The 18,537-nt window shown below is 51.5% G+C and overlaps 1 pseudogene; it reads left to right on the forward strand.

Annotated features, from left to right (window-relative positions):
* Nucleotides 1-395: 395 nt before the first annotated feature.
* On the forward strand, nt 396-6,417 carry LOC146193516 (uncharacterized; annotated as a pseudogene).
* The last annotated feature ends 12,120 nt before the right edge of the window (nt 6,418-18,537 follow it).

Raw genomic sequence — 18,537 nt, forward strand, 5'->3', positions numbered from 1 at the left:
GATACCGGCGACAGCTATAATTGATACCGGTAGCGAGATAACCGTGGTTAGGGAAGGCCTCGTGCCAAGTATATGTCGGGAGCCATCCGGCTCGATAAAGCTAGTTTCGGCTTTTGGGGAGACGGTTAACGCAAAACTGGTCACTCTTGCGGTAAGCATCATGCGGCCCACCGCACACATAGCAGGGCCCGAGGCAGTAAACACTGTATGCGCGCTTTCTGATAAGCTGACGGAGGGAGTGGATTGTTTGCTCTCCAGGGAGGATTGTGAACTGCTTTTGGAGATAGACAGTCGTTACGAGGCCCTTGTTATGAATAAGGCCTGCCCGCTGTCTGAAGCAGTTAACGCGTCTGTCACCATGGCGGAGCAGAGCGCAAAGCTGAGCTCTGCATCACACGAGTAGCAAGCGGCGGGGCCTGAGGCAGACAAACTAATGAGTGGTGAGCAGGGTGTGGCGACGGAACAGCCCTGTGAAGTAGATCTGGAAGAAAGCGAGAAGGAAGATGTAATCTCGATCCAGGATGACGCGGACGCAGCCCTAAAACAGCGCCAGGTATTCAGATCCGACCAAATATCAGACGAAACCTTAAAGAAAGCGTGGGCTGACGCAAAGGCAGGGAAGGCAGGCATGTTTGTTTCAGACGGCTTGTATCACTGGGACTCGATCTCCGGTAGCAAAGTGAAGCAGCTTGTGCTCCCCCTTAGCAGGCGTGAAGAGGTACTCTACCTTGCGCATGAGTCCCTTTGGGAAGGCCATTTGGGGCCACGGAAGACAAAGACCAGAATTAAGTACAGCTTTTTCTGGCCAGGCTTAGAAGAGGACGTAACGCGACACTGCAGGACATGTCACGGCTGTCAAGTCCGCTCAGACAGGCGAATTAAAGATAGGGTTCTCATCAAACCTCTCACCAGACCCGACCATCCGTTCCAGGTCGTAAATGTCGATATAATCGGGCCGCTCGACGTTCCGTCGAGCAGGGGTCATAGGTACGCTTTCTGCCTCGTTGACTTGTGCACGCAGGGGCCGGAGGTAGTCTGTTTGCGATATCTAACCGCTAGGGCAACATGCGACGCCTTGCTTACGATTTTCATCCGCACAGGCATACGTGAGGTAGTCTGTTCAGATCAGGGAACGAACTTCACGGCGCAGCTGACGCGTGAGATGTTAGCAAGACTGGGATGCGCACCGCGTTTTTCGACTCCTGAGCATCCGGAGAGCAACGGGACAGTGGAAAGGTGGAACCGCGTTTTGAAGAACATGTTGTTCCATGTTAATGAGAAAGATCCCAAGAACTGGGATAGACTGGTCCCGTTCGTTCTCTGGGCGTACAGGGAAGTCTCCCATGACACTACAGGCGTGGCGCCGTTCCGGCTCTTATTCGGTAGAAACCCTATCGGACCGCTAGCAATTCTGCAGCGAACATGGACAGGCCAGCAACCCCTTCCGAGCAAACTCAGGGAAGAACCCGCGAAGAATTTGCGACAGCTACGCGAGCAGCTAGAAGTAGCAGCAGAAGTAGCGCGTTTGACGGCGAGGGCACGTCAGGGAAGTTACGCGCAGGCGTATAACAGGCGCGCACGGAGCAAGACGCTTGTCGTCGGAGACCAGGTATTGCTCTTTGACACAGACCCTGGCAGTAAAATGGCCCCCAAATGGCTCGGTCCATTCGTCGTAACCGCGCAAGAGAGGCAGAACTCGTACAGAATCGACAAGGGAAAAAAGGCTACAGCGATAATGCATGCGAACATGCTGCGACCCTACTACGCACGCGTCAGCCATGTCGGAGTAGTTTTCGAGGAAGACGAGGAGTTTGGTGAAATCGAGTACACACCTCGGTCTGTGCCTGAGAGATGTGGTGCTTGTCTGATAGATGCGGAGAAACTCGCACACCTACCTACTCAGGACCGCCTCGAGATCTCGGAGGTGTTTGCTGCTTACGCTCTGATTTGTTCAGCGAAACGCCGGGAGTCGCACGAGTTGGGGCACATAAGATAGAGCTGCACAAAGGCCACCAGCTCAAACGCACTTTCCCATATCGCGTGCCGGAGTTATTAAGGAGTGAGGTGAGCCGCCAGGTAAACGAGTTGCTAGACCTCGGGCTGGTGTATCCGGTGGAAAGCGAGTGCGCCCATCCCGTTGTATGCGTGGGTAAGAAGGATGGATCGATGTGCATGTGTGTTGACTATCGCGCTTTAAACGCAGCGACGCGCACGGATGCCTTTCCAATGTCACCCCCTAAAGAGCTCATCATGAGGGTGGGCCGCGCTAGGTATATCACTCTTATCGACTTGCGAGGCGGATACTGGCAGGTGCCGGTAGCTCCGGAGAGCCAACATCTGACCGCCTTCGTAACTCACGAAGGACAATATGCTTGGCGCGTCATGCCGTTCGGACTAAAGAACGCCGCGGCCACCTTTCAGCGGATAATGAACACCCTCCTCTCGGAACATCAGGCTTATGCGGCCGCATACCTCAATGACATCGCCATTTTCTCTTCCTCGTGGACTGAACACTTGCGGCACTTAGAAATAATTTTTTATTTGTTGCGCGACGCCAAGCTTAAAGTGATCCGGGAAAAGTGTCAGGTCGCACAGGCCCACATTAAGTACCTAGGACGCATAGTGGGAGGCGGAGCCCATGGGCCCGACCCAGAAAAGATATCGGCAATTCGTGGGCTCGTGCCCCCCGCAACAAAGAGACAGCTGCGGAGTCTGCTAGGCTTATGTGGTTACTACCGCGATTACGTTGAAGGATGCGAGGTGGCCGCACCACTCACGTCTTTGACGAGGCGAGGTGTACTTAACACGATTCCGTGAAGCCAGGAAGCGCAAAACGCGCTCGACAGGCTCAAGTCAGCTCTGTGCGAAGCTGCACCGCTGAACACCCCCGACATTAAAAGGCCATATTTGCTGTTCAGCAACGCGTCCGACGTTACAGCGGGGGCTTGTTTGGAGCAGATGGGAGACGAGGGACGTGAAAGGCCGATAGCGTTTGCCAGCCACCGATTCACGCCAACGCAGACCCGCTGGTCTACGATCGAGCGGGAAGCATTTGCCATTATCTGGGCACTAAAGAAATTTGATCATTGGGTGTACGGGACAGAAATTAACGTGGTGTCTGACCACAACTTCCTCTCCTATCTCACTACTAGTGGCCTCATGGGGCAAAAATCGCGCGATAGGCGCTGGCCCTACAGCGCTAAAATGTGACGGTGACCCACAGGAAAGGGTCAAGCAATGGTAACGTCGACGCGTTAACCCGTGTCCCCAATGTGACTTGGGGCGTAGAGCAAGCACACTCTTGAGCCATGGCCTTTCGGTGACGCGTGAATGTTCCCGCGTACCCGGTGCAATGTGTGATGTAAACGGTGGAGTGCGCGTGAACTTGGCGTGAGGACATCCAATTGCTCGCGCGCGGGACTTGCACGAACACTGTCCGGTCCGCCGATGCGAATGTGTGATTTGTATTGTGTTATACCCATCTTGTGTCGCGAGATTCATTTGGTGTTCCATTCACGTGCGAAGTGTCTTACATGTTTTGTTTTCTTCGCGGGTTGTTGCGGCCTTTGTTGTATTGGGCTGAAATGACCGGATTCCAAGCTCATTTACCCTCTTAGGAGGGACGAGTAAGGCCGCAGTGAAAAGCGACTCTCACGTGGAGTCGATCTGGCAGTCGAACCCCCCAAGCGCCGAGGCCAAGGAGCGAGCGCTGTTGTTTTTTTGTTCTCCTTTTCTCCCCTCTTCTTGGATGCACTTCTTGGATGCTGAATGCGCCACGCGGGGCGCGCGGGAGGCTTCGTTTGTTTCGTTCCTTTCGCCCCGAGGCGTCGCCAAGAAGCGAACGGCAGACGCGTCCTTATTAGCCGGGAACAACATCAGCACGCTTTTGCGAACCACTTTACGGCCAGCTCGTCCAGCGATGTGCCGCCGTGGCGCCAAGCATGGGTGCAGGGAGACGCCGTTTATGAAGCTCTTTGCACTGCCACAAGCGCTCAATAAATATCTTGCAGAAGGCGACAATAGGCGCGCCCCTTGGCCCTCCCAAGTAGGCAATCAGCCCAGCGGCCTCCCGCTGTGTCGCGAGACATTCAATCCGAGCAACGGCGACTGTACACTGCTCTGGGACAGTGCCGCCCCCCCCCCCCCCCTTTTTCTTCGAACGGGACGGCTGGATGGCCTGGTCTCCAGATCCCCCGCGGCGTTTCTTTCACAAAGGCGTCAGCTGCAAGGTCGCTTCGCAAACACGCCGGGGAGAGGAAGGAAAGACAGGCGCCGTGTGAGAGGGTTTGGGGACCGGCGAGTGGAAAGAGTGTGTGTTTTGAATGTTGTATTTTTATTTGACGTAATTAAGGACCTGGGTCCGAGATTATTCCCAACCCACTGGTGTTGTGGCATGTTTTTAAATAATTTGATTGGCTGCTTCATTTTCGGGGCGGATCACCTAAGGTGACCGCCCTTGGGTCTTTGTTGATGTCTGGTATCAAAAAGCGTTCCTCGGACCATGTTCGACAGTCAAGATTGAGGCTCCGTGCTTAGCACGTATTTACACCCTCGGTAGGAAAGTAAGGGCCTGTAAATTGACTTCTCTGTGTGAGAGTCTTCATTTTCTTTTAAGTTACAGTTGTCTGTGTGACTTGTTGCTGTAACTTTGCCTATGTATACTATTTTGCTTCTGTAAATATATATCTCCTCCTGACCATAATCAGATCATCATCTTCTGCTTCCTCAGTGCCTGCCGAAGACAGCTAAACATCACTGCCATTAAAAGCAAACAAAAACGGCCCAGCTGGTATTTTTTTCCTTTTATTCGCCGAACATAATAGGACCTAATTTATTATAGGTAATTGGGTGGCAGCTTGCCGTAATTTCATCGGCGCAGCATTACGCGAAGGGATCTTGTGGACATATTACCCTTGAAATGGGATTTTTATTGCGAATGCTTTGCTACGACAGCTGTGGCGTCATCCTGAGACGCACTGTCTTTTCCCTTTCCTTTCCCTCGCCCAGCTCTTACGGAAGTTATGTGACTGTTTTGGCTGTATGTATATCTGATAGCTAAACATTAAAGATGGTCATTCTCGGTCAGGATACCACGAGCGTCTGTCTTCTTATCTGACATGGTGTCAGAAGTGGGATCAAAGCAATCCGGACGTAGCACCGCTGCAGCCCCGTCAACCAGCGAACGACCAGCAATTGCATCAAAGCGTTCCGGAGGCAAGCGACAAGTAATGCTTCGGAATGGCAGGAATCAAGCCTCCGAGGCCTTTGGACTTCCATAACACGGCGGACTGGCCTGCCTAGATGGATGAATTTGATTACTATAGGTTCGCGTCATGACTACACGAGAAGACAGACGAAGTCCAAGTGAGGACTCTTCTCTATACAATGGGCAGAAATTTGCGGGAGATTCTTCGATCATTAAGTGTCACAGACGAAGAAATGAAGGACCTCAACTTGATAAAGTCGAAGCTTCATAGCTGCTTCGTCCACACCAAAAATACAGTCTACGAGAGTGCTCGCTTTAATCAACGCAGCCAGCATCTGGGCGAAACAGTGGACGAGTTCGCAACCGAGCTCAACAGGCTAGCAGACAGGTGCGAGTTTAGGGACATGAAAAAATGCCTCATTAGAGACTGGTTCGTAGTCGGTATACGGGACCATGCGTTATCGGAAGAACTGCAGATGGATCCGAATCTCACGCTGAACATTGCTTTGGCAAAAGCGCGTACGAGCGAAACGGTAAAGAAACAACAAACTGAGCTAAAAGGTGACGACAGTGCGATCCCAGGCGCTTACGTCGCCGCGGTAAAGTCTAAGATAATGACGTATAGGAACACGTTTAGACGGAGACAGAAGGCTGCTAACCGCCAAAACAGCTGTAGTTTCTGCGCCGGTCCATCTCATCCGAGACGCAGTTGCCCAGCGCAACAAGAAAGGTGTAGGTTCTGTCGAAAGTTAGGCCACTTTGAAAAAGCATGTCGAAAAAAGAAGCAAGCAGACAGGGAATCTAGACGGTGTCTCCGAACCCGATAAGACATTTCTCGGCACGGTCGAGCAGTCACAGAAAAGCGTTTCTGCGCACTTCGTCAAGGCGCTGATAAATGGCCACGAGGTTTCCATGAAAGCGGGTACTGGAGCGGAAATGACAGACATAGGTGAAAATTTTCCTTTCCTTCCGCTTTCTTTATACCAAGCGGGCAATCTTATTGGCCCGAGCAATGCAAGCATTTGTACAACCGGAATGTTTGTCACTGAAATTGGTTGGAAAGACAGCAGTTCACACCAAACTATTTACCTCGTGCACAACTTGCGCACGCGCCTGTTGGGACTGCTAGCTATCAAAGCTCTAGGAATTGTGCATTTTCTGGGTGAGTTGTCGACTGCTGATGACATGGTACGTAAATATTCCAAAGTGTTCCTGGGGACAGGCTCGAAAGCTGGGGATCATATAATAAGCCTCGTGCCAAATGCAGTCCCGCATGCTGTGTCTACAGAACGACGGATTCCTATACCCATGAAAGAAAAGGTCAACGAAGAGCTGGCAGAGCGAGAAGGAATGAAAAAAAAATGTCGAAGTGCCTATTGTTCCCGTGGTGAAGCCATGTGGGGCGGTTATAATTTGTGTCGTCTTCACGCAACTAAAAAGGTTTGTAAGGGCGCGCCTTCACCCTCCAACAGAAGAGCAAGTAATGGGTAGCTTTCAGGAAGCCAAAGACTTCTCGAAACTGAACGCCAATTCAGGTTTATACCAAGTAGAGCTTTCCAAGATGTGTGAAAAGCTAACCACTTTTATTTCGCCATTTGGGCCTTACTGCTACTGCAGACTACCGTTCGGAATCACATCAGCATCAGAAATTTTCAAAGGAAGTTCTCGCAAGTCTTACAAGATCTAGACGGTGTGCTGAACTATATAGATGGCATTCTGGTGTACGGCAAGAACAAGAAGGAGGACGACAACCGGCTACGTAACTTGCTTGACCGACTGCAAAAGATGGGCGTGACGCTCAACAAAAAAAAAAAAGTTGTTTCTCTGTCGAGCAGGTGGAATTCCTGGGCATTACATTTGGCGCCAGTGCTATGCGCCCGGACCCTAAGAACCTTAGTGCCATTAGAGTTGCCCCAACCTGAAAATGTCGCGGAAGTTCGCTCATTATTGGGAATGATGAACCACCTCGCAAGGTTCCTTCCCGACGCTGCGTCGCTATCGGCGCCTCTGCGCAGCCTCCTCAACAAAGACAGCGACTGGTCTTGGGGAACACAACCGGAGGGAGCCTTTGAGAAAATCAAGGCAGCTCTGAGTTCGAGCAGGTGCCTCGCAATGTACACCCCGGGTATCCGACAATCGTGTCAGCACACGCGTCTTCGCAAGGGCTTGGAGCAGTTCTAATCCAGAACCAGCCGTCAGGCCACAGAAGGCGTATAGCATAAGCCTCTAGATCACTCACGAAAACCGAGCAGAGATACTCGCAGATGAAGAAGGAAGCGTTGTCCTTGACGTGGGCAGCAGAATGCTTAGACGAATTTCTGCGAGGTCTTGCGTTTTTGTTTGAAACTGATCATAAGCCACTGGTTACGCTACTGGGTCGTGATCTTCTCGACTCTCTTCCACCGAGAATTCACAGGTACAAGTTGCGTCTTATGCGGTACTCGTTTAAACTTGCGCATGTTCCGGGAAAATCATCGCTACGGCGGACACTCTTTCGCGCGCCAGAGGGATGCAATCACTACTTAGCATCGGCGAACTGTCCGAAGCAGACTTCTCGGCTCACGTGCACGGAGTCGTTCGATTTGCACTCTCAGATGGCACGTTTGACCGCATACGCTCAGAACAGGCGACGGATCCCAAGTGCGCCTTGTTGCTCGAAGCGTGCACGTGGGATTGGCCAGAAAAACACCAGGTACCGCCACTTCTAAAACAATTTTGGCACATCGTGGCAACATCACAGTTTGCAAAAAGCTTCTTCTGAAGCATTCCAGACTAATGATACCACGAGCGTTGCGGAAATAAATGCTGCAAAGAGTCCACAAAGGACATCAAGGCATCGTCCGCAGCCGCGCGTACGCAAAGGAGTCGTTCTGGTGGCCAGGAATCAGCCAAGAAATTGCAAGAACTGTACCAAACTGCCAAACGTGCGCGCAAAGAGCACCCAATTCTGTGAACCAATGATTCCCTCTGAAACAGCAGAGCTCTCATGGGAAAAATGGAGTTGACTTATTCGAGATGAGAGGTGCTGTCTGTCTTGTCATTGTCGATTATCACTCTCGGCATCCTGAGCTGGCCCTGCGGGATCGAGGAACATCGTCTGAGATGGTCACCTGAAAAGTCACCTGAAATGGTCAACATCTGAAAAGCATCTTCGCTAGGCACGTGATCCCGAACAATCAGACAATGGACCACAGTTCATATCACTTGCTTTGATTAATTTTTCAAGACATTACGGCTGAAAACATGTCACAACGAGTCCTCGTTATCCATAGGCTAACAGTGAAGTTTAGCGCATAGTAGGGACACTCAAAAGGCTGCTTAAGAAGGCGCAGGAAACTTGCATTGTCCTGATGAACTATCTTGATTCTTATAGCGCTGACGAAACACCACAGGAAGAAAGACACAAAAGGACAGAAGCGCAACTTCCAACTTTAATGAGAAGAAAGGGAATCCAGGCATTCTTTTATAATCTCTGGTCTGCATGAATGTGCGATAACCCCCCACTAAATCAGAAAAAAAAAACAGTAACACTAGGCAGGATTGAACCAGTTCAATCATGACAAAACACATGGGTGAAATGCAGGTCGCACGGATAAAGACAAGAAACAAGAAAATGATAAAGGCGAGCAACCACAAGTGATTAAAAACCGAAGATGACATGAGAGAGAGAAGTCAAAGATAAAAGCATAAAACTCAAATGGTGGATGGGAGCGTGTAAAAGGCGCTTAAAATCATTAAAAAAACATTAAAAAAGGAAGAAAACGGAGAAAAAACTACATATATCCTTCCAGAAAGGAGAGTTCGTCTTTAAAAAGGAGTATAGAGGGCGTGCTAACGCACTTGTCTTTTCTTTGATGAATGTAAAAGGCCTCAATGACTTCTCTTTCTGTCTTGTCCTGTGCCTTGGCTAGAAACTTGGTTTCCTGAAACTTGGGACGACAATTTTCACAGCGGCTACAATGTATAGCAAGGTTACCTCCTGTCTTGTTCTTTATAGTCACATTGTGCCTTCGAGCCCGCTAATTGAAACATTTCCCCGTCTGTCCCACATAAACCTTGCCACAGGTCAACGGAATCTCGTACACCACCTTGCCGGTGCACTGGGTGAACATGTTTTGATGCTTTATAGTACAAGCCTGGTTGAAACGCTTTCCTGACACCATCGGGCAAATGCGTGACAGCTTGCAGGGATCTGAAAAGATTAGCTGCACACCATGCCTGGCTGCCACCTTTTCAAATTGTGCGAGAGACCATGCAGATAGGGAATAACCTGCACAGGTTTCTTTTCGGGCTCTCGTTTGTTGCCTGGCTTCTTGATAGGAACTATAGGACTTCACCGGGCTCAAATGACTACAGTCTAGCTCAACTGCTCATGAGTCGTCGCTTATGATCAAGAGTACTATGCATGCCAGCTTCACTAAACACCTCGCGTAGTAAGCACCTCTCGGGAAAAACAAGACGAAAAATACAGGCCTAAGCAAAAGCTTTATTTTGACAGACATCATGCTACTAATCTTCTTCCCAAGTTATCCGCAGGACACCATGTGTGGCTGCGAGAGGGATGTGACGGAGGCACAGTCCTTCGATACCCAGGTATTACTGAATCCAGAGTCAAGGGGGAGCCCTACATCGAAATAGTCGACATCTGTTCCTCTTCCCAAAGGGAAAAGAAACCGGGCCCTCACTGGACGACCAGGGTGAACAAGCCAGTCAGCCTACGGAAGCAACCGACAATGGTGTGAAACAAACTGTTGCGAATTCGCCTAGCCAGACCATCGTGGCAAAGCAGTTGTCCAACAACGAAGCGAACGTATCCGTAGAGACACCTTCAAGCACAGTGCAAATAACAACGCGATACGGGCGTCGTACGACCACCGAAAATACTCGGCTTTGATGAGTAAATTGAAAAGTACTTTTTCCTTCCTTGTGGGCACACACGGTGCTTGTAAACAGTGGAAAATGTGGCGTCATCCAGGGACGCACTATGCACGCCCGTCCTTTCCCTTCCCTTTACCTCACCCAGCTCTCACGGAAGTAATGTGACTGTCCTGGCTGTATATGTTTGGTTTGGTTTGGTTGGTGGGGTTTAGCGTCCCAAAGCAACTCAGGCTATGAGAGACGCCGTAGTGGAGGACTCCGGAAATTTCGACCACCTGGGGTTCTTTACCGTACACTGACATCGCACAGCACACGGACGCCTTGCTTTTCGCCTCCACCGAAAAGCTGCCGCCGAGGCCGGGATTCGATCCCGCGCCCTTGGGAAAAGTAGTCGAGCGTCGTAACCACTGCGCCACCCCGGCGGGGTGGCTGTATATGTATTTGATGGGTAAACATCATTCTTAGTCAGGACACCACAAGCGTCTGCCTGCTTCTCTGACAACAACCAAAAGGAGACCTCGTGGGGCCGCAGCTACACCGTAAAGAGGCGCCGTGAAGAGGCGTAGCTATGGTCTCCCCATAATAAAATCAGCCTATCATGACATTTCAATTCACGTTACCCATAAGCCACAGGCAGGAGCTCCCAACTCGGGTAGCTGCTTTCATATGGGAGAATAATATTAATCAGCCTGCCAGACGGTTTGCATTCTCGTTACCACTACGACACGCAAGCATGATTATTCGGCTTGGTTGAAGCGTGACTTTATATGTGGGCTGGTAGCTTACGCTTTCGTGTCCTAACCTTGAAGGATGAGGTTCAGTTTCCCCAATAATGTAGCACCTTACAGTGATAAAGCGTGATCGGGGGAAAATTTAGCAGGAAAAAGAAGCCTCCGCCGTTGCTATCGCCATTCAACTAGTGTTAACCAGAGCTAAACCATAACTCAGGAAGCACGCAACGAACCACAAATATGTAGTGGCCATATCACATGTTTGCATCGTCCCGAAGAGCTCCAACAGAGATCACATTGGGAGTTAACAGGATATTTTCATTAGTAACTGCAGAATTATGAGGTTAATGATTCTCTCAAAAACAGACTACGTGAGTAATTATTTTTTGTAAGCTTAAATTAAGGCTACATTGTCTATGACTATAACTGATTAGGCACGGAAATTCTTAAAACAACATAAAACTGAGGACGAAATTTTGAAGTGCGCCTTTTAGGTCGCCGCAAAGTGTTGTAGCTTGACAGGTTCAACTGCTTAGCGGAGGGTTTCTTTCATGCATGCGGAAACAATAGGTAAAACGTAGATCTTGTTTGATCCTTTATCGGACAGTGCCAAGAAGTTTTGCCGCGCCTTCTCTTAGGCGATTTGGTTGGTTGCCAAACAATATGACTTATAGGTGGCCAATCTTGATGTCTGGAAGATGTCAAAAATTATTGCCGTGTCACTCGCTTTATTTATGTTACCCCTCAAAGCTAAAAGTATTAAAACGGGCTCACGATAAAAAAACGAGCTGCAGATTACAGATTTAGAATACTTGATATTCTATACAAAATATACAACGCTCCAAAGCACCTGCGTTTAGAATATTTTTAACGAAGAAGCGGAAATAGCACCCATTGTTTATAATATTGAATTCCGTGAAAATGGTTCCTTATGTGGCTGAGAGTAGGAGTGGCTAAATGAGACCTCATATCCTTACTGACATTATGTCCTCTTAGTTATGACGACCGATGCGATCGGAGAGGTTTTGAGTATAAGACACGGGATAATTTCGGATCGAAGTGATGTGTAACGGAATAAATTTCCCCGTGTGAATAATATTGTTACCGGGAAACGCGGAACCAAAGTGATGTGCTCACTGACAAAGACGACGACCGAGGAACGCGGGCACGACGAAGCGTTGAGAAAGAGGACGACGGTAACGGAGTGGATACTGCACGGCTACTGAAGTCTTAGCGTCGAGTTTAGCCCATCGCAGTGCCTTTACATTAAGTACATTCCCGTAACATCTTGGTGGAGGTCGCGGGTTTGACACAATCTGACGCTGGATCTCCGCAGTAGCCATTACTTCGAAACCGTCACGACGACAACCGACGCGGCTCCATCTACCTCCTCAACTCCAACTGTCGTCGTAGCCCACCCCCGTGACCCTGGCCCATTCTGCGGTACAGATGAGGTCGATGTCGAAGACTGGCTTTCGCTTTCGCTTTATGAGCGTGTTAGCCAGCAGAACAACTGGGACGCCATGCTGATGCTGGCCAATGTCATCTTCTACCTTACTGGCACGGCACGCGTGTGGTTCGAAACACATGAAGCAGATATACCCTCCTGGGATGTTAGCAAACAAAAACTCCGTGGCCTGTTCGGAAAACCGGTTGGCCGTCAACTCGCCGCCAAGAGGGACCTCGCCACACGTGCCCAGACATCTACCGAGCCTTATATTACGTATATTGTCACGTAATACGTTGGTTGCTGAAAACACAACAGCGTCGTCCAGGTAGACTAGACACATCTGCCACTTAAGACCAGATAGAACTGCGTCCATCATTCGCTGGAATGTCGCTGGAGCGGAGCACAATCCGAAAGGTAGGACTTTGAATTCATAAAGTCCGTCGGGCGTGACAAACGCTGTCTTCTCGCGATCACGTTCATCGACTTCGATCTGCCAGTAACCGCTCTTAAGATCAAGCGATGAAAAGTAGCGCGCGTGGCGCAACCGGTCTAATGAGTCATCAATGCGTGGCAGCGGGTAGACGTCTTTTTTGTGACTTGATTGAGCTTACGGTAGTCCACACAGAACCTTAAACTTCCGCCTTTCTTCTTAACGAGGACAACAGCGAAGCCCAGGGACTCCTCGATGGTTGTATGACACCGTAATTTAACATCTCGTCTACCTGTTGAGCAATGACTTCGCGTTCCCGCGGTGACACTCGGTAGGGGTTCTGTCGGTCTGGTCGGGTGCGGTCGTCGGTTATTATGCGGTGCTTGGTCAAGGGCGTCTGTTTAACCGCGGAGGCGGATGAGAAGCAGTCTTGAAACTGAAAGAGTAGCCCGACGAGTCTGTCCTTCTCTGCCGGTGATAGAGCGGGATTCACATCAAGGTCGAAGTTGGGCGTTTGGCTGGCAGACGTGTTGGTCTCAAGAACAAAGCAGTCGTGGGCTGCTTCTGCGACACCTTCAAAGTAGGCTACCGTGGTGCCCTTAGCGATGCGTTGCCGTTCGTTCCCGAAGTTCGTAATCAGCACGTGAGCTAGACCATTAGTCAGATGAACTATACCGCGTGCAACACAGACTCCATGATGTAACAGCAGCTCTGTGTTCTGTTCGGCAACGCCGGCAGCACAGGACTGGTCGTCGCACCTGACTGTGACGAGAGCAGACGAACGTGGCGGCATAGATACATCCGCGTCAACGATGCGTAAAGGTGCGTGGCGTCGTTCGGAGTCAGCGGTCGTCGTTGCAGGCGTCGAAAACGTGACAGTACGGTGAGGAACATTAATAATGGCCCCATGCTCACGTAAAAAGTCTATGCCGAGTATGAGGTCCTTGCAGCAGTGTGGCAGGATAACAAAAACGGCTACAAAGACTGAATCGGCGATGGTTACTCGGGGAGTGCATCGTCCGATCGGCGTCATAAGGTGACCGGCAGCACTACGAATTTGCGGCCCCAGCCATTCAGTTTGAACCTTGGAGAGCCGATCTGCGAAATTCTTGCTTATTATTGAAAAGTCTGCTCCGGTATCTACCAAAGCGGTTACTGGGTGTCCTTCGACGAGAACGGAAAGGTCGGAGCTAACATCGTGATCGGCTTGAGGTTGATTGGGAGTTTCGGATTCTTGGAGCGGCGGAGGCATCGTAGTCACAGCATCGGGCTGAGTCGTCACGGGAGAGTGTTCGGGACATCGATTCCGTTCGTCAGCTACCTGCCCCCCTGAGGTCGCCGCCTTCAGTTTCCCCGGTGTGGGCTTGGCGACCGGCGCCTCGACACATGATTTAACTCACGGAGGCCGGGTGACGAGTAGCGCACCGGGGAAGACTGTGTACTGTCGCTCGAAGAGGTTGCCTGGGTTGCCAGATATTCTTCGATTTCTGGAGGGCGTTCGCCGACCCGGGGACGCGGGGAATCATGAGCAAAACCCCGAAGACCGAGTTCACGGTATGGACAACGACGGTGCAAGTGGCCGGGTTCTCCGCAGTGGTAGCACAGCGGCCGTTGGCGAGGAGTGCGCCAGACGTCTGCCTTCCGAACCGGTTGCTGCATGACGGGGCTCTGCTGGGATGGCGGCTGGTAGGACGGTTGGTAGAGCGGTGGCTGCAAAGTGGGCGGCGGCTGTGCTTCGAAACGAAGCTGTTGCGCAGGCGGCACTGCAGGCCGACGAAGAGCCGCTGCGTAGTTCATAGAACGTGGCTCCGACTCAGGCGGTGACAATGTCTGACGTATTTTCTCCCGCACGGCTTCGGTGACAGCCACAGCAGTCGGGTTAGGCGATCCAAGATTGAACTTGAGGAGCTCCTCGCGAACTACCTCGCGGATCTGCTCACGCAGAGAGTGATCGTCAGTGGACCTGTTCAATGTGGCCACACTGCTGAAGGGCTGACCACAGGCAGACTCCGTGCGCCGGGATCTTTGCTGCAGGGCTCGCTCAATGAGGGTAGCTTCATTGATGAAGTCCACGACGGTTTGGGGTGGACTGCGAACCAGACCAGCGAAGAGGGGATTTTTTTACGCCCTGCATCAGGTGCCGCAACTTCGCTGATTCTATCATGTCGGGATCAGCCCGTCGGCAGAGACGGGTCACGTCCTCAGCGAACATGGCCACGCTCTCGTTAGGTAATTGTACACGAGCGTCTAGGAGGCGGCGTGCGCGATCACGGCGGTCATGGCTGGCAAAAGTGTCCCGCAGCTGCTGGCGAAAGGAATCCCAGCTTTGAAGACTGGCTTCCCTATTCTCATACCACGTTTTTGCGCAGTCTTCAAGGGCGAAATATACATTGCGCAGCTTTTGAGCAGGGCTCCACTGATTGAATTGCGCCACTCGCTCGAATTGGTCGATCCAGTCGTCGACATCTTCCGCAGTAGCGCCATGGAAACTGGGGGGCGTACGAGGCTGCTGAAGCAGCAACTGATGCTGACTTGCCTGTGCCATTACAGAAGTCTCGAACTGCTGGTCAGCTGGCGTCGGTTCAGGTAGAGGAGCGAATTCTGGCGCCAGATCTCGGAGGCGACGGCTGTAGCGATGAACGGGTGTCGACACGAGCGGAAGCCGGTTGGGACTCGATGAGCGGCTGCGAGAGGCCCGAGACATGTAATTCAAGGCCTCACCTCCACCAGTGTCACGTAGCCGTTTAGGCCCGTAACCAGAAGGTTGGGTTTTAATGGAGGGTTGAGCTAGCAGGCGCAGAAGAGCAGGGTCGGAGCACCGAGAGACGGCAGCTAACTTCAGCTGCTTCTCGAACGCCATGGGGCACTTCTTCGAGTCCGTGCACGAGACTCTCGATAAGCAGCCGCCTAGCGGCTGCTGTTGCACACGCTACAATATACAAGACGTTCTGACCTTCTGCCGAAAAGTTGATGAAGACATGACAGAACCTGATAAGGTGGGGAACATCCTCAAAGGCATAGCCGACGATGCCTTCAATCTTCTACTCTTGCGGGACTGTTCTACGGTTGACTCCGTTCTGCAGGTTTGTTGACATTTCGAGCAGGCCAAACACAGACGCATTGCACATCGCTTCCATCGGCTTCCCAACACTGTCCCTAGCTGGGGAAGATCTGCTGACCCTAAGGCAACCTTCCAACACTGAAAATGTGACCCGCATCGTGCGTCCTGAGTAGGAAGCGTTCGCTCCTGCTGCATCCAACTCACCCTCCTCGGACAGCAACCTAGCGACGATATCCCTTATTCATGCCGGCGTTCTTTAAGAGGTTGCCAACTTGGGCGTCCCCTATAGCCACACCGTGGAACACCACAGTTCGAGCCCCGTCCCTCCCATGGTCGCCACTGCTACGCCCCGCAACACCTACACGCCACGCTACCGATACCGCAATCCTGATGAGTGGCGCACCCCTAACGACAGGCTGATCTGTTTCACGTGCTCGCGTATTGGCCACATCTCTTGTCACTGCGGCAGCCGCTGGACATCACCACCTCGGCGGTTTCTTTACGTTGACCGCTACTTCGATTACGGTCACCGCCGTTTCACTCCTCGTTATGAACCGCCCCGCACCGATACCACTCCGCTCCCTCCTGTGTCCAGTCGCTCGCCTTCACCGCCAGTCCGCTATTCCCACTCACCTCTTCCTAGCTGCAGTTCCTCGCCCTCTTCTGCCGGCCGCTACACGGGAAACTAGCCAATGCAGCTCCCGGAGGTGATGCTGCATTGGTACCCCGAACTGGAAATCCTTTACTGCCCATTTCTTCGCCCTGTAACCTCCTCTCCCTGTTCGTGGATGGTGTTCCCGTCTCTGCCCTCATTAACACTGGTGCCCAAGTCTCGATCATGATTTCATCGTTTTGCCGCCGCCTCAAGAAAGTACACACCCCCGCCGTTTCGCCCACCGTTCGTGTTGCGATGACAGTACTGCTGCCGTCACTAGGGTGTGCACTACCCGAGTCACCCTTGCCGGTCATCACATCCCTGTTTTGTTCACCATCCTCAACCAGTGCCCTCACCATGTGATCCTCGGCCTTGACTTTTTAACGGCCCACTGTGCCCTTATCGACTGCTCCAGCGGCATTCTACGTTCGAACCTGCCTATCTGCTCGGAACATCCTCCATCTACACCCCGCCTTCGCTCCACCGAGTTCGCTCGCCTGGCCCCTGACTCTGCTCTTTACCTACTGCTGTCACCTTTCCCGCCTGCACCTGACGGTGACTGTTGCTTGCCCTATCACTGAGGTCTTTCTTGACCGCAACTTCGTTCTTCCTCATCTGATCGTACGCGTTACACAGAGCAGCACCTACCTTACTATCCTGAACTTCAGTCTGTCACCCCAAGTTCTCCCCGAATGAATATCCCTTGCTACCTTGTCCCCTCTCACAGAGTGTACATTTATGCACTCACTCCTGGCCCACATTCAAGAGTCCGTCCAACACCCGTACTCCCCGCCACAATTACTCACCCTATTTCCGTAATGATTGCCTCTGACCTCAGCCCCGAACACGCTCAGAACCTGCACAACCTTTTGTTATCCTTCTCCGACATTTTTGATTGTGCTGCTGGTTCTCTGGGCCAAACATCAGTTGTGACTCACCGCATTGACACCGGCGATGCAAAACCTGTACATCGGAGGCCTTATCGTGTATCCCTTTCGGAGCGCCAAGTCATCCAGCAGGAGGTCGACAAGATCTTGGGGAACGATATCATCGAACCTTCGAACAGCCCCTGGGCATCTCATGTCGTGCTCGTTAGAAAGAAAGGCGCTTTTGCGTCGGCTATCGACATCTGAACAAGATTACAAGGAAGAGAGCCGCAAATAGACGATACCTTGGACTGCTTACTTGGAGCCCGCTACTTTTCCTCCATCGCCCTTCGTAGCGGCTACTGGCAGATCTCTGTTGACGAACAAGACCGCGAGAAGACACCTTTTTCACACCCGATGAACTTTACCCATTTAAGGTTATGCCTTTTGGACTTTGCAATGCCCCTGCTACGTTCGAACGAATGATGGACTCCTTTCTCCGCAGCTTCAAATGGACGACTTGTCTATGTTACTTGGATGACGTGATTGTCCTCTCGCCCTCGTTCGAAAGCCATCTTCGTCGCCTTTCTTCCGTCTTGGCACTATCCCACCGTGCCGGACTTCAACTGAACTCAAAGAAGGGCAGTTTTGGTCGCCGTGAACTTTAGTGCTTGGCCATTTGGTGATTCCCACTGCCGTGCAACCCGATCCCGACAAAGTTCGCGCTGTCAGTGCTTTTCCATCTCCACATTCACCCCGTGATATCAGCAGCTTTATAGGACTGCGCTCTTATTTTTGCCGGTTCATCACAAACTTTGCCGCTGTTGCTCGTCTTCTCAACAATCTGCAGAAGAAAGGTGTTCCTTTCTCATGGGGAGCAGAGCAGGCTAACGAATTCTCCACTCTCATCGCTGTTCTCACAAATCCTCATGTGTTTGCCTATTTCAACCCGTTTACCCTGACAGAACTTCGCACCGACGCCAGTGGCCGCGGGATTGATGCCATTCTTGCACAGCGACAACGCGGCCAACACTGCGTGATTTCCTACGCCAGTCGTCTCCTGTCATCAGCGGAACAGTACTATGTTATTACGAAACGGGAGTGCCTGGCTCTCATTTGGGCCGTTGGAAAATTCAAACCCTACTTGTTTGGCCGACCCTTCACTGTAATTACCGATCACCACGCCTTATGTTGGCTTTTTTTCCTCAAGGATCCTTCTGGCCGCCTCGGCCGCTAGGCACTGCGCTTGCAGGAGTATAC

This window comes from Amblyomma maculatum, chromosome 4 (assembly GCF_055883805.1).
Source record: "Amblyomma maculatum isolate TAMU_Amacu chromosome 4, ASM5588380v1, whole genome shotgun sequence".
NCBI classification, from domain to species: Eukaryota; Metazoa; Arthropoda; class Arachnida; order Ixodida; family Ixodidae; genus Amblyomma; species Amblyomma maculatum.